The following is a 23,389-nucleotide window of genomic DNA, read 5'->3' on the forward strand; positions in this document are numbered from 1 at the left end:
GGTGAGGGCTGGGACCGAGAGGAAACGGAAGAATTGAGGGGTGGTTAAGCGTGTGGATTCAGGTGGGTTCCCTGAGGGTCATACTAGGACACATTAGACCAAAGTGACCGCTTCTGTTTCGCTGGGCTTCTGAGAGCTGAGGGAGTTGGAAAGGGGAACAGACGCAGAGCTGGGGAGAGGGGTAAAAAGAAATGGGGGCCAGTCGGTGGTGGTGCACACCTTTAATACCATACTTGGGAGGTAGAGGCAGGTGGATCTCTGTGAGTTCGAGGCCAGCCTGGTCTACAGAGTGAGTTCCAGGATAGCCAGGAATATACACAGAGAAACTATGTTTTAAAAAAAGAAAGAAAGGGAGGGGGGGCCACCTTCTACACCATACCCCACTACCCTGGCGGTCTTCAGCTGTTCTGTGAGGATCGTTGGTGGTTGGAGTGTGGTGAGGAGACAACAAAGAAGATGGAGTCTTCCAAGGGGGATCCTGGGGGACACCGAGGGTCCAGAGCATGGGCAGGGTGAGAAGATGGTCATAGTAAAGACACTCGGAAACTAGGAGCAGGCTGGGCAGTGGTGGCGCACGCCTTTAATCCCAGCCAGAGGCAGGTAGATCTCTGTGAGTTTGAGACCAGCCTGGTCTACAAGGGCTAGTTCCAGAACAGGCACCAAAGCTACAGAGAAACCCTGTCTCAAAAAACAAAGCAAAGCAAAACAAAAACCAACAACAACAACAACAAAAACCTAGGAGCAACATATCCTAGCCAGAGACGTCTACTGCCCTTGAGATTACCTCCAGGGCTCACAGCCTCCCCTGGGCACACCCAAAGATGGCAGGGGGAATAGATGATGGGAGGCAAACTCAGGGAAGGGACCTGGCTTTAAGGACCTTTGCTATGTAACCAGGTCTTACCTACTAAATCGTCAGAGTAAACATCTGCCTGAGGGGTGGTTCCACGATTTCCTAAGAACCTGTCTACTTCCTTTTTCCTAGAAGCCAGAAGTACCTTTCTTCTGTTAAAAAAAAAAATAAAGCTAGCTACTGTACTGTACACACAGTAGTGGTCACTAGGCACTCGGTGGACCCTCAGATGACCTCCTGGAGAGTGTACCACTGTTCTCCTCCCTTGATGAGAGAAGCTGATAGTAAGGAGACAGCCACACACCTTAGGGTGTAATGGGTAGCTAGTCTATTGAGACTGTCCTGCCATGTGAGGCTTGCTGTGAGGTTCTTTTATCCCCGGCTCAGGTCTGCACACATGCTGGTGTGGTTAGGTAAATCCCTGCTTTGCCTACCTATCTCTAGTGGTTTTCTATCCCTGTTACAAAGGAATGAGAGTTTCCATCTCTGGTCACAAAACTTCAAGCAGGGTCCTACACCATAAGCTTGTGCTTCCTCCTTCTGGAACTCCTTCCTCTGAGGGACTGAGAAGAGACATGGACTCCTCTGTGAGCTGGATTGTAGGTCCTCTGAAGGCAGGGCTAAGCCCTGAACTTTAGGCTCTGTCTAGTTCTGTGCTGAAGTGCTGGCAGTGGTTGATGTCCCAGGAGGCCATTCATGAGGGGGAAAGGGGTCTGGAAGGAAACAAATGTAGAAATTTCTTCTGTTCTCATCAGTCCTTCAAAGAGGCACCTTGGGGCCTGTGTGAGCTCAAATCCTGGGGTGCCTATGAGGCCCCTTACCACACCCCCTTCTTGCAGCAGCTCAGGGACTCACAGTGGGAAGTAATAGCAGGGTCGGGGAGATTTCCTCAAATTTGCAAGGTACCTAGCCCAGGGATAGTACTCTCAGTATGCGTACCTGCAGGAGCTCCTTCCTCCATGTGTTGTGTCTGTGCTTGTTCCATGAAGTCTTCAAGGCCTTCCTCTAATGTCGCCTTTGGGGACACCCTCTATGACCAGCTTCCTAGCTTCACTTCTGTCCTCCATTTTCTACTTTGTTTGCCCCTGAGGTTAGGGTCTGTATACTCCTCGGGGACTTATATTTGTGGAAGGCAGAACCGTGCCTGCTGGTTTCTCAGAGTCTCCCCAAACCACTTAGGAGTGTCTGGAGGTAGAAGGCTTTAGTGCCTTGGCTTCCTGGCACGGACCTGACCTGTGCGTGTGCTTTATCTAATCTCCCTGATGCCTTTACAGGGAAATTTTATTAACTTCACTTCATGAATGAAGCTGCTGGGAACACGAGGAGGCTTGTGTGTAGTCACCCAGGGAGTAAATGGTAGCAAAGGATTTGAAACAGGAGCACAATCACGGAACCAAAGGGCCCCAGATGTGCACCAGATGTGCAAGTGGGTAGACCCCAATGAGGGCGCGTATATCTGCTGTAGCTTCTCTGGGGACTGGCTAACATCAGCACCAGGCTTTGCAAGCCTGAGCCATACATTCAAAGAAAGTCTTTCTGTGGCTTTTCCATATTTAAGAGGAAACCCTAATGAGGTGGCATCTGCTGCCTGGCTTGCCTCTGTTCACCCCATCCTTTTGCATTCAGTCTGCTGGGACCCTGCACCCACTCCAGCAGTTCTGGAGCCCCTAGTTTGTCAGGTCTGCCTAGCTCAGCTTTCAGTGTGCTCTCTCCTGGCCCGGGTCTAAACCTTTCCCTGGGGGCATGTGAGCCCTCGTGGACTGCTATTTCTAACCTTTTCTGGGCCCAGGGCAGGAGCAAAAAATGGAAACTCCGTGTGCCATATGTCTAGATACTTAAACGTTGCACATCAAGCCAACACACTGCTAAACAGAGCATGCGCTCTCCGCCTACACTGACAAGCGCACAGACTAGTACACCCTCACACCACCCTGGGAGGCAGATCTCACTTAGCAGTCATGGACTCTTGGAGTGCAGTTTTGAAAAGAGGCAGCATCATGGGGGTGGGTGTTGCCAACTCTTCCCCTAGCACAGCCTTGACTGACACATGTCACTGACCCAAGGTATGTATATATCCATAGGCCATTCCCATACTCAGCAACCCTGACTCTTGGCTACCCCTTAGCCCAGGCAAAAGACTGATACAGACTACATAGTGAAGCTTGGGGGTCTTTTAGGCAGGGAATTCTGAGTCCTTCACTGGGCGGGGGGGAGAAGAGAGTGGTCTTGGGGAGGCATGTCTTTGGCCTTGACCTTATGGGAAGGTTGACTCTGGAGGAGGCTAGAGTGAGCTTTTCTAGACTGCAGGATCTAGATCTGGGGCCCTTGCTGCTTAGCTGGTTTAAAGGACTCTGTTACCCTCCAGGCTCTCCCACTCCAGTGTGAACAGCCTTACACTCTGCCTGCACCCCATATTTGAGGCATCCACTAGCCATTGGGTTCACCATGCCTTGCTGAGCCTACAACTGAGGTGTCCATGACCTTCTCCTCTTCACTCATATCAGAGCTACTCCCCAGCACCAGCCCTCCTTTCCTACCCAGAATGCCTCTCTTCCCTCCAGTGAAAGAGGAGAGGGGGCTATAGCCACCTGTCCTCTTCCTGTCTGGGACTCTGCTCAGCCAGCCCATGTACTTGCTTGGCCTCACTTGGCCGTGTATACACTCCAGCACCAAGTCCCCCTGCTTCACTTGGACCCTGAAGGCAGTGGGCAGCCCTCCCTAGCTTGTGCCCAGAAAGTGGGACACCAATTCCACTTTAGCCAATGTTTCTCGCTCACTCAGCTGAAAAGCTGCAGCTTCCCCGAGGCTCCCAAGCCTCACCCAGCACTGACAGCTCCCTCCCTGATGCTGTGTGACAGGCTGATGTCAGGGCTCCCACACCTGCTATCCTGCCACTGCTGCCTCCTGCCATGGGGCACAACATCTGCCACGCGGGCACCAGGCATCTGCAGCCCCTCCACTCCCCATGCTGCCACCTCTTGGCTCAGTCTTTCATGACTTCCTTACTATGGCCCCTTCTGCTTGTGTTGGGTGAATGGGAGGAGGGCAGAGAAGTGGGGTGCTGAGGACACACAATCTTTTCATCAGCAGAGGAAGGCTCTGGTTCTGGTAGGGTGACGGGCATTCTAAAGGGTGAAGCAGGTTCTGAGCTATGCTCACATAGGGCCTTGAGCAGCCCTGACTCCAAATATATAATCAGGAACCTGCTGAGCTGAGAACTGGGGCCAGAGAGCTCGCATAGCTGGAAGCCGCCTCAGGATCTGACTCCTAAGACACAGACTCTCCCCATCTTTCTCTGCCGGCTGATGGCCTTATTCTTGCAGTGTCAGCATTTCATTGTCCCCCCCCCCCCCGGACCCTCCCAAAGGCTTGGCTGTGATCCTGTAGCCAACGTGGTTAGCACCAGACAATTCTTAAGGCAGATGTTGCTGACTGAGTGGGGACCTGGAAAAGTGGGTACCCACCCAAGTATGCAGGAGAGGTATCTTCCTGGGCACCTGTGGCTTTTCTGGGACAGATTTACTCTGCCTTATGTGGTCCCCCCGCCTTTCTCTTCATTAGGGTATCCAAGCCCTTGTCCCCCTTCTCCTCGTTAGACCTGTCAGCACAAGGACTCCTGGATGGAAGGAGTGTGGGTCTGATCATGTCAAATTCATAATGGACTGTGAATAATGGACCATAAGTCCAGAACCTTCTGAACCAGCTGATCCTGTGGGTGAGGTGAGACATGGGCTGGATGTACTTGTAAGAGGATTCCATGGGTCCACAGTCCCTCCACCCGCTGTACCTGTCCCAGGGCCCTTTGCCTTCTTCATTGCACGAGCATGACCCCCTTCGACTAGCTCTCCTGACTACAAAGGGCTCAGTCTGCATCTCAGGGAAGCACTTGACATAATTGGTCCTTGTTCTGAGTGGAGACCTCTGGGAACTGGGGGGCCCTCTAGATTCTACTTACCCCGTGGGGACTCAGCCTGTTCTTGCAGGAGGGGATGATTTCATAGTATTCTGGCTTGTGTGTGAGATGCTTGTCTGAGAAACAGGGGCTCAGCCGCATCCCCTGTTAGACACAGTCTGCCCCCGCCCCCACTGTTTTCCTGTAGGACCAGCCCAGCTGCATCCGAGTTGGGGGCTCAGGAAGGAACTGAGGATCTGACCTCATGTGTGTCTGTCCAGCCCTGTCTGATGCTGCCTCTGGGGTGGAAAAGAGTCAAGCTGGGGGGGGGGGGTGCAGGACGTGTAGCTGCATGTGACCCAGCCCCTGGGTGAATGTCGAACTGGGTCCCCCAACTGAGGGACAACCCAGGCTACACAGTAGCTGCCCATGCCTCCCGTTCCAGGCCTTCTCCACCGTGTGATGAGGGATTGACCCAGGAGAAGCCGAGGTGGACACCAGGCTTCAAGGTATTGCAGGTCTAGGAGCTGTGAGAAGGCAGTTTGGGGCTAGAGCCAGGCTCCCTGGCAGGTAAAGCAGAAGTCTGGGCTCCCTGTCTGAGGACCAGACACTTCCTCTCTAGGGACTGCACCTTTCTGATGAGATCCCCACCTGCCTGCCTGCCCCGCCCACTCCCTCATCGCAAGAGCAAATGAGGTGATGCAGAGACTCTGAAAAGCATAAAGGTGGCATTATTTTTAGCAGGAGTCATATTTGACTTGCTAATTAGCCTCCTAAAAATAGCCTCATTTATTATAACACAGGGAGAACCCTGGGTTGGAGTTGGCGCCCTGGATCCTTGGTGTGGCTCTTTGGCAGTTCTGCTGTGTGACCCTGGCTGGGCCCTGACCTCTCTGGGCGGTTAAGCAGTTAGATTATCCCTGAGGGCTACTGGCCCTGAGTCTGGACTGGCAGCCAAATTTGAGATCAAGGAGGAGACTTGCTCCTGTCTGGAGTGAGATCTAGGATTCCTCTGAGTCATGGGGTAGAGCAGTTGGTATCACTGAGGGTACCTAGAACCTGCCGGGGCATTTATACAAGCCTCTTTCGTCTTAATCATGGGCCCTATGCTTGTCCTCACCACAGAGCCCAACCATCAGGAAGCAAATGAGAATGAATGGTCAGAAGGAGGCCTGGGACTGGGCAAGGTAGAGAGGTACGGATGGGTCACCATGTGACATCCAGCCAACTGAAGAACTCACTCTGTCCATGCTGTTCATTGAGTATGTACTGTGCTCCTGGCACTGTACCCCATGCTGCGGAGATAATGGGACGAACCAGACCAGGTCCTGGTTCTTGTTCTCCTGGCCTTTCAGATCCAGTGGGAGGGAACAGACAATCACCATGAACACAACTGAAGTGTTGGTCTGACCACAAAGAGGGGTGGTTGGGAAGCATATCATGAGGATGACCTAGAGGGAAGGCCAGGGAAGGCTCCTTCGAGGGTGACGTGGTTGAAACATGAACTAGGCAAAGTGGGGTTGTGAGTGGGGACCCTAAGTAGAAGACGGAGCCAAGTCTGATGGTGAGGGGAGTGGAGGGAGTGGACGAAGTTGGGGTCCTTGCCTTTACCACCAGTATGGTACCCTGAAAGAAAGGCAATTTTCCATTTGAAGCCCGTGGTTCAAGCCAAGGACCATAGCAATTGAAACTGGGGGAGGGTGGAGGCAGTGGGGAGGGAAAGGTGTGAAATTGAGGGCGCTGGGATGATGTGGATTCAGTTTCTAAGTCAGCATGAGGTGGTGGGCGAGGTCGCAGTGATGGCTGCTGATTCACAAAGCATGGAGGCACTTGCTTCCTTGTCTGGTTTCTATTGCTCCTAAGGAAATGCCTATCAATTGGTCATGCGACTCGCCAGTTCCTCCGCCTAGTGCCAGTCTAGCGAGTGCTGCCCTGTCCCCAGGGTTTGTCCTGTCTCCATTCTTCTCGGCCTCTATTCCCAGGTCTCTGCTGTCACTCCTTGGTCCTAGCCATTTTGGGCAGTAGAAAACTACAGGGTGCGGCTGCTGGCTTTGACTGGGACTTCACTAAAACTGTCTAGATATAACAGCATAGTGACAATGAGGGGGCAGTGGTGAAGGGGACCCCAGAGGACAAACTAAGCCAGCCATAATCCCTCCCATTCACCTCTCAGGCCTCCTCCCATGAAGGGGCCTAACAGTTGACCCTGGGCTGATGGGACAGGGTTCAACAGAACATCTCACACTGGGGCCTCTCTAGGGGGCCAGCAGTGGGAGATACTGCCCCAGGAGTGGCTGAACCCAGGTTCCAGCTACCTGCTTTTGTCCCAGGACACAGTAAGACGGGTTCAAAAGAGGCTCATCAGAGGCCTTCTGGTCCTTCTTGCCAGGTGGGGGACTACGGAAATGACCAAGTCGATCAGCATGGCCCAGAGCTCTAGCCTGTGGGATCCTTGTGACCTCTAGTCCCCAGTCCTCTATCCCTTCTAGCTGCTCCGGGGCCAGGCTCTAAAAGTCCGCTTGGGAAATGAAATCACCAGTAAGGGTTTTAGGACTAATAGGGTTTTTTCGGAATTTTTCTGACTTGGACAAGCCACCAAAGGGTCTCTCCTCAGGGTCTAAGTGTGTTATCTCTATTCCTGGAGTCCTCCTGACTGACCCTTCTCACTTTTACCCTATTTCCTGTCCAGGTTGAGGCACCCTGTCTCCCCACAGCAGCTGGACCGTCACCCTCTATCCCAATGTGATTTCATGGGGACACAGCATGGAACCTCTGGGAGCTCCTACTTAGGCCTGGCTCCTTTTTCAAGACACCTTTCTATGCAGCTGTGACCTGGATACATCCTCCTCTCCAGCCTTTCCCCTCTCTTGAAAGCAGAGTTGGGATAGGGTTGGGTGCATTTCTAGAATGTTCTCTTGGCTGGTGACCACACCACACAAGAGGGGAGGGAGGACTTTTTCCTTTTGTGCACAGATGAGAAAGAACGAACCCCTTTTGTACCCCAGCCTTATTGAGTTCTGGGAGCCAAGGCAGGTGGTCGGAACCTGGCTGGGCCTCTCTGGGGGCAGCATTGCCCCCTACTGGCCACCTAGAGAGGATCCAGTGTGAGATGTTCTGGTTGAGCCCTGCCTGGTCAGCTCTTAGAACCCTTCATTGGAGGAGGCCATAGAGGGGAATGGGAGTGACCATGGCCAGCTTAGCTTGTCCTCTGTAAAATGGGATAGTAATACTCAACACTCAGGCAGACTTGATGATTACACAGACCAATGGCATATTTTGAAGAGAGCGCTGCAGACAGAGGAGGTGGGTCAGAGGAGAGCGGAATGAAATTCTGGAAGCTGCCTCAGAGGACTTCTGCCCTGCTCTACTTTCTGTTGCTGTCAGAAACACCACGACCAAAAGCAACTCGGGGAGGTAAGGGTTTATTTGGCTTATGCGTCCTGATCAAAGTCCCAGGGGCAGGAACCACGGAGGAGTGTTGCTTTCTGATGTCTCCCAACGCTACCTGCCCAGGAGTGATGCTGCTCTCGGTGGGCTGCACCCTCCTACGATAAAAAGATACTCCACAGACTTTGCTACAGGCCCATCTGAGGGAGGCAGTTCCTCAGACTTTGCTACAGGCCGGTCTGAGGGAGGCAGTTCCACAGACTTTGCTACAGGCCCGTCTGAGGGAGGCAGTTCCTCAGCTGATACTCCCTCATCCCAGATGACTTCTAGCCTGGGTCAAGTTGACAAACAACAACAACAACAACAAAAACCGAAAAACCAAAACCAAACAAAAACTAAGCAGTATTCCTCCCCCTGCCCCGCCTTCTAGATTCTGCCTACAGACTCTTTGGCACCGGTCGGAAGTCAGATGGCATCCTGGTCCTGGGTGGTGAGAGAGAGGCCAGGAGTCTGGTAAGAAGAGAAGATCCTGCCTGGCAGGGCTCCACTACTTAAATGTGTCCACGTAGACCAGACCCCCAGCACCCCTTGGCATGACGTGTTGTCTCTGCAAACATCTCCTGGGAGCTGTCTAAGGTGACTTTATTCAGAAAGTCATCCCTTGTCCCAGGTGACAATTCTTAGGCCTTAATGAGAACTAATAGTCTTAGGCTCTTTTTTTTTTTTTTAAATATTTATTTATTTATTATGTATACAGTATTCTGTCTGTGTGTATGTCTGCAGGCCAGAAGAGGGCACCAGACCTCATTACAGATGGTTGTGAGCCACCATATGGTTGCTGGGAATTGAACTCAGGACCTTTGGAAGAGCAGGCAATGCTCTTAACCACTGAGCCATCTCTCCAGCCCCTAGTCTTAGGCTCTTAGACCTGGGTCTCTTTCTACTTCTTTCTATGCCCCTCCTTCCTCCCATCCCATTGGCCACTCTGAGTTTCCTAAGTGTTCACAGGCAACCCTGGAAATAGGTACCTGCTTAAGACAAAAAAGCAGAGAGAGGTTAAAGTTCCTCAAAGCCACACAGTGGATGAGTGGAGGATCTGGGGTGGCGTCTTCTGGATCTGGAGCCCAACCTCCACATTGTACTGCTCCTCAGGGCCTGTGAAGAGGGGGGAGGTCAGATTCATACAGACTTCTAATGGAGGTTTAGGGAGAGGGTGACTACTTTTTTTTAAATTAAGATTTTTACTTTTTTTCAAGTTTATTATTATTTTTAATGTATGAGTGCTCTGTCTGCATGCACACCAGAAGAGGGCACCAGATCTCATTACAGATGGTTGTGAGCCACCATGTGGTTGCTGGGAATTGAACTCAGGACCTCTGGAAGAGCAGCCAGTGCTCTTAACTGCTGAGCCATCTCTCCAGTCCCATGGGATACTTGTTTTTGGTTTTATGTTTTCTCTTCCTTTCTTTTCCTTCCCTTCCCTTCCCTTCCCTTCCCTTCCCTTCCCTTCCCTTCCCTTCCCTTCCCTTCCCTTCCCTTCCCTTTCCTTTCCTTTTCTCTCTCTCTCTTCTCTCTCCCTCCCTCCCTCTCTGTCTTTCTCTCAGTTTTGAGACAAGGTTTTATTGAGCATTCCTGAGTGGCTGAAACTGGCTATGCAGACAAGGCTGGCCTCGAACCCACAGAAACCTGTCAGCCTCTGCCTTCTGAGTACTGGACTAAGGGCCTGTGTTAGTTAGTACACTCTGTGGGAGGCTTGTTTTGATGTGAGAAACAGCATCCTCCGGAGTCCTGAACAATGAGGCCTTCTCTGGAGGGTGCTGATCTTCTGCCCCAGCAGAAGTGAATGGCCCAGCCTCTCTGAAGGGTAGGTGCCCCATGCGGTGGGTGGTAACAACAGACTCAGAACCTGAGGCTACTTTGTAAGCTTTACCCAGCTGCACCCCGGTGGTGACCCCAGCTCTTGGAGAGTCAACTACTACGTGGTCAGAGGTTTTTCTACTTGGCCAGGAGAGTTCTCTCCCTTTCTAGATGCAAGGCCTCTGCTGGGGCGTTCCGTCTGGCTCCTTCATCCCATACCCACTCAGGACTGGGTGGGCTGAAGACTTCCGGCCTGGTTGGCACTGAGGGAGTGGCAGAGGGAGGGTTACTGCGACATCCCAGCTGGCCTTAGGGGCTGCAATCCCAGATTGGCCTCCGGGAGGGGCTCCTGCCATGTTTCTTTAGATGTGTAATTGGAATCGCATGGGCTCGGTAATTAGGGGAGGCAGCAAAGTGTTCTAGAAATGACTGTAATTATAGTTACAAGCCAGCAGCTAAGCCAGGAGTTTCGGTGATCACCTGGGGGTACTGGCTGAAGGGAGAGGGGAGATTTGGCTACTGAGCATCTACTGTGGGCCAGATGCCTACTACGAGTGTCAAGAGCCAGACACCAGGCCCCTCCACAGATCCCCAGGGGCTCTAGACACCCCCACAGGCCTGGAGACCATCTGGCTTCTGGCCCTAGTATGACAGAGGGGAGAAACCTAGAGGAGAGAGGGGACTTGGCCAAAGTGACAGAGCATCAATAGCAGAACCAGGGTGGAACCCAGATGTCCTCTCAGCCAGAGAGACGGCCTCACAACTTTGGTTTCTGTTCTATGCCAAACTCTCTCTCCTTTCCCGCCACCTCCTCCCACCAAGCTTGGCTTACTTCTTGTCCCTCTCTGGGGTATGGTGACTCTTCCTCCATTAACCCCCCCTTGAGCACCCTGCCTTGAGTGGATCTGTCTTCTCCAGTTTCCAGCAGGGGCTGTGCCAGCTTGTGTGAACCTGAGAACTGGGAATTGTTTTCAGGGATTTTGTGAGCAGGTTGTTAAACACAGCTCCTGTTAATAATTAAGTTACGTAAACTTATAATTAAATATATTTATACACACTGGAAACATCGTTTTCTAACTTACTGCATTTTCCAATTATCTGTGCGCATAGGTTATTTGTATCTGGTGGTGGAGAACCCACTGATGGTGGTGTAGACCCACTTAGGGTCTGATGGTGTTACCCGGGGGCTCCTGGCCTGGTGTGGTAGGAATATACACACTGCAGTCCCCACCCCTACCCTTCCCACCCCTGAGCCCAGAGAGAGAAGGTTGTTGAAGTCTCCAGCTTCCATTGGCTCACCTTTGACCTTGTAGTCTCATAGTAGGCCTGACACGGAGCAGGGGCTCAGAGGATTGGAATAAGAGGAGCGAGAGTGTGGGTATTGTCCCTAAATGTGTCATTAGCTGTTAAGAACAGCTGCCATCAGGGCCGGCTCAGGGTGCACACCGGTGAGTCCCGTGGAAGGGGTCTCTGAGTTAGGTGGGAGAGCTGCTAGCCCAGGTAAGGGCTGCACCCAGAAAGCCAGGTAGGTGTGGGTGGTTTTGGCAGGATTCACAGGCAGCTGGGCTCAGGAAAGGTCCTGCTTCTTCCTGCCCGAAATGGTCTGGGCAAGGTGCCACCTTCCGATACCCCTCTTCACCAGGCCACAGCAGGAAGATGGGTGGAAAGGCTTTGAAAACTGGGCCAGTTTCCAACAGGTATCTCAGGGGTGAAGGCTGTCTACCATGCACAGGACAGGCTGAGAAGCTCCATAGTGGAAACATACACTTGGGTACCCAGGCACAAAGTTCCAAGAGGCCCTTCAGCCCCAAGGTGAGCACAGAACTCACTGAAGGCAAAAGGGGCAGACAGCTTGTTCACCAGAGAAGCCCCTTTCGTAAACTCTTGGACTAGCACAGAGCGTGTGCAACAGAGCGGCTCAGTAAATGGGGGGTCAAACCAGGAAAACAAGAACTTAACTCAGAAAAGGATTGGGCCTCAGGCTCGAAACCACAGCCACTTTTGCCTGACTTCATTTGGGGCTTAAATTTGTGTGTGTGTGTGTGTGTGTGTGTGTGTGTGTGTGTGTGTATGTTTTGAAACAGGGTCTCACTATGCAACTCTGGCTGTCCTGTAATTCCTATGTCCACCAGGCTGGCCTTGAACTCATTGAGCTCCAAACGCCTCTGCCCCCTGAACGCTGGGATTAAAGGGGTGTGCCCTGTGTTTGACTTTTTATTTGGGGCTTTTGAGGGAACACAGGCAGGACCTACGGAAGGGGCCTGTGTTGGTAGGCCCTAGGTTGGTGGGGGAGACCCCGACCACCCTTCCCCTCCTCCTCAGACCGCAGTCTCTCAGTAGCAGTTAAAGCTGCTGGCTGCCTGAGTCAGGGGAATGGTAGAGAGGATAGGTTAAACCCAGCTTCACACATGCTAGCCAGGAAGGAACAGTGACAGTGGCAGGTCTATAGGGGTAGGTACAGTGGCAGAGAACAGGTGGGTGGGGGTGTAAAGGGTGGCTTTGGCCCCCACGAGGCACATGGGGTTTCTGTGTGGGGGAACCCAGGATTTCTGATCTTTCCTGACTGCTCAGCTAGAAGCCTTTCCCTCCTTCCGGAACTGGCTTTAAAGAGCCCTGCGGAACTACGCCTGTGGAGATCCCCACTGGCTTCCCTGTCTTTCTAGTCCCCTCTTTGAAGTCAGGAGCACTACTCAGACTGAGGCATGTTGCTTGGCTCTGGAGCTCATGTCCCACATTTACTCCCTGATCCTGTGTCTGCCTCCCTGTCTTCATCTGCAGAACAGATGAAGTGTGATTGCATCTTCCACACAGGGCGTCTGGGAGAATCGAGCGAGTTAACGTCGGATGAATCACTCAGAGAGGTGACTGGCCTCAACAAAGCACCTGAAACAAGCGGACTCTATCGGAACTGTTTTTGCCCAGCTTCCCACGTCCCACCTGAGTTGGTGGGAACTTGCCCAGGGCTGTTCCTCTTCCATTTTCTGCTGCCCTCTAGTGAAACTCACCAGTATTGTCCTGGGAACACTGAACTTGTCGGCAGAGACTATTTCTTTCTTCAGATTTCGATGGAAATTTGTCATTCCAGAAGTGGTTGGCTTTTGTATAGACTCAAGAACTCTGCCCTCTTCAGCCCAGACAGAGCTCATCTGCGAGTTGCCAGTTTTCCTTCTTTTGGAACTGTAGTTAAAATGTAGTGAAAAATGCGACAAAGAAAAGCCTTTGTACCTTTTCCTTCTTGACAACTGACCCCTGGTAGGTTTTACCTGAAACCTAATCTAACACACTCCTGCCAGCATCCTTACCTGCCACTTAAGATCCTCCAAACTTGGAGGTAACCTTCAGCCTTTCTCAAGTTCTCTCTCTCTTTCTTCCCCCCTCTTACTTCTTTCCTCCCTCCCTCCCTTCCTTCCCCTTCCCTTCCCTTCCCTTCCCTTCCCTTCCCTTCCCTTCCCTTCCCTTCCCTTTCCCTTTCCCTCTCCTCTCCTCTCCTCTCCTCTCCTCTCCTCTCCTCTCCTCTCCTCTCCTCTCCTCTCCTCTCCTTTCCCCTTCCCTTCCCCTCCCCTCCCCTCCCCTCCCCTCCCCTCCCCTCATCTCCTCTCCTTTCCTTTCCTTTTGAGAAAGGGTTTCTCTGTGTAGCCCTGGCTGTCCTGGAACTTGCTCTACAGACCAGGATGGTCTCAAACTCAGAGACCACCTGCCTCTGCCTCTTGAGTGCTGGGACTAAAGGTGTGCACCACCACCACCCAACAAATTCTTATCCTCTGCCCTACAACAATAACACTGTGACTTTGTGTGTTTGGCTCCTGGCCTGTCAGTCTGCTTTATGCTGTAGCAGCATTCTTACCACAGAGTATAGAATAGAGTTCCTTCTTCCACGTCTGGAAGCTTCGAAACTCGAGGGTGAGGGCTCCCATCTGCTCAAGGGCTTCTTGCAACACCGTGCCTTGGTGGAGGGTGAAAGGGCAAGCAGGAACATGGAGGAGCGAGAGGAGCTAAACTCTGATACAGAAGCATCCTTCTCCAGGGCAGAGCCCTCAAGTCCTAACCACTGTTATTATTGTCATTATTTTGAGATAGGGTCTTAGCTCCCTAATTACCTCTTACAGGCTTCATCTCCCATTACGGTTGCATTAGGGATTAAGTTTCCAATGCAAGAATTATTTTTGAGATGGTTAATCTTTTTTAAAAAAATGCTATTAGCATATGTTAATTATACATAATAATGGGCTTCATTGCGACATTTCACATGTGCACACATTTCCATCACAGCCATTCCCAGTGCACTCTCTTATGCCCTTCCCACTCTCACTAATCCCTTTCTTTGCCCAACCGTGTGCACTCAGGCGCGCGTGTGTGTGCATGTGTGTGTACGTGTGTGTCCCCGTCCTGGTGAGTTTCATTAGGGTTGTTTACTGCAGCATAGACCACGGAAGGAAATGTTTCTTCCTTTCCCATCAGTTGTTAACTGTGTATACTTTCTTGGGGAGGTCTGGGATCCCATAAGCCCTAACCCCATGACAGTGTCAGTGGACTCAGTCTTGTCCAGTGGATGACATGTAGCATCAGTTCAAGTGTACAACAGCCACGTCACGCCTGGAAGCCACCGTTTCACACTTCTCCCCGCCCCCTGCTCTTCTTTTACATCTTATATCTTCTTTGTCCCTCCCTGGGCAACGTGCCTTGAGGTGTGTGTGTGAAGTGGCGGGGCTGGGGGACGGATGTAGCTGCCCTGTTTATAGCTGGGCATTCAGTACCTTGATCAGTTATGTACGTTTCTCTGACCAAAGCTGTTAGCAGCAGCATTCTAGGGGCATAAACGTAGCTGTTTGGAAGGCAACTTTGACAGACACATCATGTTCACTTAGCCAAACAATAGCTGTAACTTCTTCACTATGCCCTCCCCAGCCACTGACTTTTGATCGGGGGGGAGGGGGGGGTGTTACAGTACCAGAGGGGCCCCCTATGCAGGACACATGACAGACAAGCTACTCCTGCCCAGTGGACTCACCTTGCCTGGTTGGTTGGTACCATTGCAGGCAGGGTCCACGGCGAGTAAGACTAACACTGACAATTCTCACTCGGCCGCCTGTGTAGCTCTTCCTGGCCCGACAAAGGCCAGCCAGTGGGAAGGAAGCTTCCAGTGCAGTTCCAGCTTGATTTCCGTCTTCCCAGGGGTAAAGGAGCAAGGCGCTTTAGGGGCACACTCATACACCACACGGCTTTTTCCTCTGGCTCCTGGTTCCGAATCTGTACACACCAGGAACTCAGTGAGTGACTGTGGATCCATAATGAACTCTCACAACCAGGTGAGAAGAGAAAGGACCACCACAAAAGATGAGGGGGGAGCTTGGTTCTTTCTGAGCAATTGTGGGGCCATGTGCTCGTGTGCCTGAGGACAGCACGGTTAATGGCCACTCTAGATGATGCCAACTAAGATTCCGCTGCACCTGCACCAGCTTTCTGCACCTCCGCTCCCGCCACCCCCCCCCCCCCCCGCAGTCCTTTCAAAACCCACATCTCTCAGTTCATTCAGGTTCTACCCCCTCCTTCTCAGCTATCCCCCATCCCGTCAGAACCCCAGCAACCCCTACATCCAATGAGGAAGCCTCTAGGGTCCGAGCTCCGCCCCCTTCACCTGCCGGTGCGGGGGCTTCGCTCAGCAGAGTCTGCTATGCAAAGCCTTTAACTCCGCTGGGTACCGTGCGGTTCCGCCCCGGGCAGTACTGAAGGCGATGACCTCCGGAGGGCCTGTGCAAATGTATACTTTGAGGTCTGGCGGGTACCCCAACCTCCGGTTTTAGGATCGCCCTTCCTGAAGGTTACACTTGGCTTCAAGCGTGCTCTCTCCAGCTGCAGGAGCTGGAACTGGGAGCAGCTGCCGCAGGCATCCCTGTCCAACTCGTCTTGACCGTCTGTCAGGGAGGGCATCAAACATCTGGTAAGTGGGGGTTTGGGACTGCTAGGATCAGCTTTGAATCCACCTAGTTTTTACTGTGGGTCTAGACAGAGAAGACTATTTAGGATATATAGAAATATATATCCAGACACACACACACACACACACACACACACACACACACACACACACACACAGAGTTCTCTCTCTCGCTCTGTCTCTCGCTCTGTCTCTATCTCTGTCTCTCTCTCTCGTGCTCTCTGGGCCGGAGTTTTCTGTCCTATGCCCTTATCTGGTCTTCCGGAAGAACTCTGAAATAGTCCGCTTAGTTCCAAATAGTTCCTTAGTACTGTCTCCCCAACTGACCTCTTTCAGATCTCAGCTGTGGAGCATCGGGGCCAAACTCTGTTATTGTGGACATTGGCTCCACCCAGTGGCGAGAAATTAAATTTCAGCAGATCATCGTTAAAGTGAAGGCTTTAGGTCACTGGCGGCCTATGACTCCCTGGATATCTAAGAAGACAGGAGCAACGTTTTTTTTCTCTGCCTCAGTCCTTGCCATAGATATGGCTGAAGTTTGACTCACTTTATCTTTCCATCTGGATCTGAAGGGAGGCTGGGTACTGTGCCATTGTGTCCAGTGTCTGCCTTTCAAAGTCCCTCTTCAGGGCACTGTCCTCGTGACATGCAAAAGCCTCTCCTGTCAACTCACACCAGTGCCACCTGCTTGGCAGGTAGAGCCTGCAGTCACAGAAAAAGCACCAGCAACTTCTCTGTGTCCACTAGGAACCCAGGGCACGTGGCCTACCCTTTAGCTTAGGACCCACTCTCCGGGAGGAAAGAAACGGCCATGCTGGTCCTGAGAATCACTTGTTTGGGGTTTTGTGCCTTTGCAGCTTTAGCCACTGGTTGCAGTAAAGATGTACTCTGCTAGGGTATGGAGGGTGGGTGGCTTCTTAGTTAAGAGTGCTCGATGCTCTTCAGAGGACCTTCATTGGTTCCAGCACCCACCTGGGTGGCTCATGATGGTTTGCAATTCCAGCTCAAGGGGTCCAGTGACCTCTTCTGGCCTCCATAGGCACCCTTACATATGTGGCATATAGAGACATATGCATAAAGAATAAAAATAAGTCTTTTAAAAAAGTACTCTTGTCACATGAAGTGACACAACGTTGCTTCTGGGTTCCTATCTTGACTTGCCAAATCCTCTGCCACCAAGGTATCGCTGAGGCATAAGTGTGTATGTATGTAAGGGCATGGTGTGTTTATGGGGTGTGTGTGTGTGTGTGTGTGTGTGTGTGTGTATGTGGTTTGTGTGTGTGTGAGCTGTATGTATGTTTATATGTGAGTCAGGTATGTGTGTGTGTGGTGTGATGTGTATGTGTGTGTGGTTTGTGTGTGTGTATGGTGTGGGTAAAGACACAGTATGTACGGTGTATGTGTATATGTGAGTCTGGTATATATGTGTGGTGTGTAAAGGCACAGTGTGTGTATGGTGTATGTGTAGGTATGTATATGGTGTGTGTATGTGTATGCGCAGTATTGTAAGAGTACAATATGTGTGTGTACATAGGGCTCTGGGTCTGCTCACTAAGAGCTCAGTACTGGGCATCCTCAGAGGCCCATGTGAGCGTGACAGAAAAAAAAATGTTTGGCCCTAAAATAAGAATCCTTCCCAAATGAAAACCAATAAATTCCTAATAAAATATCCAACTGTAACATTTTATCAACCTCATTAATTCTTAAATTTAGTATCCATAAAAGTTTCATTACATTTGAAAGAGTGTGTGGGCTAGGCTTCTCTTTGTGAAGTCCCAATTACAAAGCAGCTGCTTCTAGCTGAATAGTTTCAAGAGAAAAATTATAACTATCCTTAGAAAACCAACAACTTAGGAGCAAAGTTTAGTATTTTATTTAGCACATGCCTTGATGGGGAGGGAAGTGGTCTAGAGGTCAAAAGCCCAGGCTTACAGGGATGTTAAGCTATCAGTATCTGTGAAGGAGACAGGTACATCAGGGACTGGGTACAGAGATGGTGTCCTCCTTACATCCTGGCAGCAGAGTGCTGCTGTGACCATTCACCTTGCTGGGGAGCAAGGATGTTGTAGGAGGAGTGGGCTGCATCCCACCGCCCAGCTAGCGTATACCCGAAATAACCACACGGAAATTGTATTAATTAGATTACTGACTGGCCCATTATATCTAGCCTCTTCTTGGCTAATTCTTACATCTTGATTCAACCCATTTCTAATAATCTGTGTAGAACCACGAGGTCGTGGCTTACTGGGAAAGATTCAGCATGTCTGACTCTGGCGACTTCATGGCGGCTCTGCCTACCTGCCTTCTTCCTCCCAGCATTCTGTTCTGTCTTCCCGCCTATCTAAGTGCTTGGCCCTATCAAAAGGCCAAGGCAGCTTCTTTATTCAACCAATGAAATCAACACAAATACAGAAGGACCTCCTACACCATTTCCCCTTTTCTGTTTAAACAAAAAAGAAAGGCTTTCACTTTAACATAGTAAAATTACATATAACAAAATAGTTATCAAGCAAGAATCACAGTTACAATGTTTATATCTATTTTATCTTTTATCATAACAATGGAAAACTATAACTATAACTATCTATCTATATATTCTTCAACTCTATCAATGACTCCAGAAGGATATAATCTATTACCTAAGTAAACAAGAAGTAAGCAACTCTGTCTAGAAATGACAGAGACATCTCACTGCCTGGACAGTCACCTAAAGTTATTCTGTATCATTAGGACATCCATCTTCAGCCTACAGGCCCATAGTATCCATCAGACTTTTTCATGAAGCAGGAAATTTCAAAGGCAGTTCAGTCACTATCTGCTGTGTCCTGCAGAATGTCTCGCAGACTTTTTTATGAAACAGGAATCTCAGAGGATCATCTCACCTTTAGGCAAGTTCAGCAGTCCTCTCTCTGTGGGTTCTTTATGTCCAGTTTATGCAATAGTCCAGGCAAGAGCAGTTTCTTGCCCAAATGACTAATCAACTCCATAAGGAGCCTCTTCGATGCCCATCTTCCTCTTGAAGTAGATTGCTGCTGCCAGGAACAGACATATCTCATTGCCATGAAAAGCCCTAAGTTATTAAAACATTAAATGCCATATTCTGTAGTTTTTGAAAGATATGAAGAATGCCTATCTTACTGAAATATATCTCTATATATCTAGAAAATCTAACTAACATGACTACAAGCTTGACTATTATCGATGATTATCCATTAACAACCTATATTTCCTAATTATACATTACATTTTTAAATGAACTACACAATCACAATACCTTAATCAAGAACAGAAATATACATATAACAAAGTTGACTTTAAGTTTATATTAACAAAGCAAAATTTATACCAATGTAAATTACTCATATCTATATCATATCCCCTTTAAATGTAAAAGAAAATTTATAAACAATATTTGAGGATATGGGCACAATTCTTTCTCTCCAAACTGCTTCATGCCATATGGGGGTGCTACTAATCAGGTATTTTATGGTGTGTCCTGTTTGTTAGGTTCCTCTCAGTCAGCAGTTGAGCAAAGTAATTTTTTGTGGGTGTTCACAGCAACCTTTCAGGAGGGCATGGTCTATCATACCATATTGGTCTAGAAGCAATTCACAGGGTCTCATCCTCTGTGAAAACAAAAAAAGAACTTCTTTTCCAAAGCATCATATCCTTAGATCCAAATTTTGAAGTCATAATACCTTTAGAACATATATGCTGGTTCAGCTTAGCAGCCCATTTAATAAAATGTTTTTTTGTACTTAGCTCCTTCACAGTCAAAAAATTCAAAGAAAACACAATAAACATAACTCTCTGTGTATTTTCCATCTTTATGTGGCTTATTTTTCTTTACTTCTTTTAGTCTTTAACTATCTGTACTCTGTCTCTTTGAAGACTTTACCCTTTTTTTTAAAGCATTAACTTGACTTTATGACTTTTTAATACTCATCTTCTTCTCTCTCCCAAGCCTATGTATCTCTAACACTGTGACCCATTTAGAGGTCTTTTATGTCTGAATCTGTGCTATTGTGAATCTGTAATTCTTTACTATCCAGGAGCACTTCTTAAAATGCTAAGCACTTCTTAAAAACTTAAGTTGCGCCATGTAGGGGTAATATGGTACGAACTGTTTCCTGCCCAGTCTAAATCTTAACTGCGTTGTTTTTATGATAATTATGATAGTCCCTGCCTGAGGTCAGCACAGGTGGAGCAGCTCCTGCCTCAGAGCCATTTGGTGCCCCTGAGCTGTGCACAGTTCCAGGCACACAGCAGTCCACAGTGCCATCAAGCAAGCCATAGCACTTTACTCACAAAACCCCATCTAAATTCTCTGTCTCCCACAAGAGACAGAGGTTACGCTAGGAGCGTAGCCCAGAAAGCCAGCGTTTTAAAATTGCACGGCTTTTTTCCCCCCTGCCTCCAGGTAGGAGCCACACTCAGCACTTTAACACTGAGAATGAGCTTTTTATCTGAGTTACAGCCAAATCTGTTGTATGCGCAGCACTGCGCAGCCTGGAAACATCTCTCTGTATGGCAGCAGAAATCCGCCATGTTCTCCTGCTTGTGCACGCTTAGTAGACCTGATCCCGCCACCTGCCCAGGTGCAGGAGGGGAGTGCTGAGCCATTGGCATGGTCTCAGAGTACTTTCTTCTGATCCCAAGTGAGCACACCAACATCCAGGCCCACAAATGCTCCATAGCCGAGTTTGTAGTGGTGGCAGGGCCTAGCTTTTTTCCTGTTGAGGCTGCTGAGTCAGGAAAATTTCTCTGTGACACCCCACCAGCACACAGCAAAAAGCTGTGTTAAACTCTATATTTGTGTCTAGAATTCTTTTTAAAGCCCTCTCAGGTTTTACATGGAGTTAGTTGACCATGTTGAGGCATCACTCTGTTGTAGGGAGGGCAGACCCCTTGTTCCATCCTGCCTGGCTAGCTTATACCCAAAATAACCACACAGAAATTGTATTAATTAGATTACTGCCTGACCCATTATATCTAGCCTCTTCTTGACTAATTCTTACATTTTGATTCAACCCATTTCTAATAATCTGTGTAGAACCACGAAGTTGTGGCTTACCAGGAAAGATTCAGTGTGTCTGATTATGGCAACTTCATGGTGGTTCTCCCTGCCTGCCTCCTAGCATTCCGTTCTGTCTTCCCTGCCTAAGTTCTGCCCTATCAAAAGGCCAAGGCAGCTTCTTTATTCAACCAATGAAATCAACACAAATACAGAAGGACCTCCTACACCACAAGGAGGTGCCAAGCAGGGCAGGTGACTGAAGATCAGTGTTTAGGCCGCAGGTCAACCCACGGGAAACTCAGGTGGGTACGTTCTCATAGGCTGCTGCAGTGGGTGGGCCTGGGACAGGTCCTTAGAACTGTCACTTGCTGGTTCCTAGCTGGGAATATGCTCTGGGTGAAAATTTCACTGGGTGAAAACTTTGCTTGTACTGGGAGGCAGTGGCCACATCCTAGCTATTGCTGTGTGTGTGTGTGTGTGTGTGTGTGTGTGTGTGTGTGAAGCTGGCCACCCTTTGCCTGCAGGTGTCTTAGGGACACATCAAAAGGTTATTAATCCTCACTCTGTGGATGTTTTCACCAAGTGCCTTCGTTCTGTTCTTTATCTTTTAGCTGCCACGTTGTCCCCACCACACACTTGTTCTTAACTCCAGCAGAAGTTGCTTCCTCAAAGAGTCTCGCAATGACTTTGTAAGAAATCGACATCTCCTGCCTTCCCTATCTTCTTCAGATCGGTGATTCAGATATTTGAGTTCACATTTCCTGAACCACCATTGCTAAGACCCCAAATAAAGTCCTTTGACTTTTTCAGTCTCTGTGTTTGACTCAATTGGTAGTTTCCAGGCCATATCTCCCCCTGCCTTAACCTCCAAATCCTCACCCATCCCAAAATTTCTGTCAACTGTATTTTATATCTTATTTCTTTTTGCTTTTTCTGAACAGAGGAATAGATCAGGATCCGTTAAAATCCTGATTTTAATTTTAAAATCCAGGCCCAAGGGCTGGAGGTGTAGCTCAGTGTAGGGAGCTTGCTCAGCATTGACAGGGCCTCAGGTTGGTCCCCACCATAGCAAGAAAGAGAGACTAAGTCCTATGAGGCACAAGGTACTCATAGGGAGTCTCAGGTGCTTATGGGACTAAGGCAGGAGGATCACGTGAGCTAGGAGTTTAAGACCCCATCTCAGAAGAAAGAGAATAAGCAGAAACAGGCAGGTAAGACAGACAAGTGGAGGAGTCGCCAAAGTGTGGCTCCTTTTCTTTCATTTAAGACATGAACCAGTCAGTTGTTGTAAGCCCCCTGCCTAGGCAGGAAGATCATGCTTCATTCTTTCCTCAGGAAAGCCTCTCTACTCTGCAGGGGCCACATGACTGTCCGCCCTAGTTTGCTTCATCTTGCTGTGGTGAACACCATGACCAAAAGCAACTTGGGAAAGAAAGGGTTTATCTTTCTATTTATTTATTGGATTTTCAAGACAGGGTTTCTTAGTAGCTATGGAGTCAGTTCTGGAACTCATTCTGTAGAGCAAGCTGGCATTGAATTCACAGAGATCCACCTGGCTCTGCCTCCCAAGTCTGGGTTTAAAGTGTTGTTGTCATCACCCGGCAGGGTTTTTTATATTTTACAAGTTAGAGTCCATCATGGAGGGAAGTCAGGAGCTCAAGGCAGGACTCTGGAAACAGGAACTGACTGTAGAGGAATGCTGCTATCTGGCTTGCTACCAATATTTTCCCCAGCCAGCTTATTTATTTATTTATTTATTTATTTATTTATTTATTTTCGAGATAGAGTTTCTCTGTAGTTTTTGGTACCTGTCCTGGACAGAAATCCGCCTGCCTCTGTCTCCGGAGTGCTGTGATTAAAGGCGTGCGCCACCACTGCCCCAGCCAGCTTTTTTAAAAAAAACAAATAAACAAACAAACAAAAACAAAAAACTTGGACCAGTTGCCCAGGGGTGGCACTGCCCACAGTGATCTGGGTCCTCCCATATCAACCACCCATCAAGAAAATGCCCCCACAGACATGTGCACAGGCCAATCTAATGAAGGAAATTTCTTAATTGAGTTTCCCTGTTCCTGGGTGACTCAGTACGTGTCAAGTTGGCAAAAGCTAAGGGATACCTTCCCAAGGTGAAGGGAGGAAGGAAAACGAAGGGAAGGGACTGGGGGAGAGAGATTAGATATAGATAAGCAGACAGACAGACAGGGAAGCAAAAGGGACTGAGTGTAACGGGCTGGGGAGATAAGTGGATGAGGAGCTTGCTGTGCAAGCATGAGGATCTGAGTTCAGATCCCCAACCCTCGCATAAAAAGGAAAAAGGCTGGTGTGATAGCATCGATAGCCCAAGTGTGGGAGGTGAAGACCCCCAGGGGCTTGCTGAACGGTCTATCCAAAACTGAGTTGCAGATTCATTGAGAGACCCTGTCTCAAAACAAACAAAACCAAACCTGG

The 23,389-nt window shown here is 49.5% G+C and overlaps 1 long non-coding RNA gene across 1 annotated transcript; it reads left to right on the top strand.

Annotated features, from left to right (window-relative positions):
- Positions 1-15,629: 15,629 nt before the first annotated feature.
- LOC146894552 (uncharacterized) lies at positions 15,630-21,750 on the top strand. Its single transcript, XR_015001525.2, has 2 exons — positions 15,630-15,927; positions 21,553-21,750. It is a non-coding gene; the product is annotated as an uncharacterized LOC146894552 (long non-coding RNA).
- The last annotated feature ends 1,639 nt before the right edge of the window (positions 21,751-23,389 follow it).

This window comes from Myodes glareolus, chromosome 4, assembly GCF_982192425.1.
Source record: "Myodes glareolus chromosome 4, mMyoGla1.1, whole genome shotgun sequence".
NCBI classification, from domain to species: domain Eukaryota; kingdom Metazoa; phylum Chordata; class Mammalia; order Rodentia; family Cricetidae; genus Myodes; species Myodes glareolus.